The sequence below is a fragment of the Branchiostoma belcheri genome, unplaced genomic scaffold, assembly GCF_001625305.1.
Source record: "Branchiostoma belcheri isolate BF01 breed outbred unplaced genomic scaffold, Haploidv18h27 scaffold66, whole genome shotgun sequence".
In the NCBI taxonomy this organism is placed as follows: Eukaryota; Metazoa; Chordata; class Leptocardii; order Amphioxiformes; family Branchiostomatidae; genus Branchiostoma; species Branchiostoma belcheri.
The window spans coordinates 276,527-277,319 of record NW_017804309.1 but is presented as its reverse complement, the minus strand read 5'-3'; the positions used below and the strand labels follow the sequence as shown (position 1 = coordinate 277,319).

Sequence of the window (793 nt, the reverse complement as noted above, 5' to 3'; positions counted from 1 at the left end):
AGATGAAATACATAAATAGAAGTTGCTATATGTTCAGAAAAGCGAGATACAAAATCTCGGTACCCTCCCCTCTAGATGGGCCCATAACCCCACAGTCCTCTAAGGGCAGGTAAGGCAGCACTGTCCCGCGATCTTTACCGGGTCGGGGCAGGGTGGAAGTGCGCAAGACACAGCTATGCACAAAGGTGCCTCACCGGCTACGGAGCAGGTGCACGTAGTGCAGTCGTCCGGCTGTAGGATGAAAGAAGTAATGCATGGAATGTCTGTGATACCACTCTACATCTTAATGTGCTTAACACAGGTCACTCTGACAGCAAAATATGACAGGGTAATAATGACATATCTACTACATTATACTATGACATTAGTACCATTATTAGTACTGAATGGATGTAGAATATCAACAAACTTATGTCATCTCTGAGGATTTAAAGCCACCTGGGACAGCTGTTTTCAATAGACAAGTGTCAGTAATATCTCACCTTGAAACTGTCATTCAGGGGGATGATCATACCGTTGTATGGACAACCCTCTGGAGCTGAAATGATCACCAACATTGTTTCATGTAACGGTCTAATATTCCAGTCAAACTTAATTATGCCATGCGTCGTACGGTGTAGTACGATGTCGTATAAAATTATAGGACAAAGTGAAAAATCTTACCTGAGCTACTTTCCAATAACATTTGAATGACCAAAGAAGCAGCTACAATGTGAAACATAGCCCCACAGTACCCAAAACCTACGTCCCAAGTCAAGAAATTGCCACAGTGTCTTCATGCCTTCTTGATTTA

The 793-nt window shown here is 42.7% G+C and overlaps 1 protein-coding gene across 4 annotated transcripts in view; it reads right to left on the bottom strand.

Moving 5' to 3' along the window:
- The window catches only part of LOC109483748 (kielin/chordin-like protein), a 29,730-nt gene that overhangs the window by 9,835 nt on the left and 19,102 nt on the right, over positions 1–793 (bottom strand). The gene's annotated exons all lie outside the window — the stretch shown is intronic.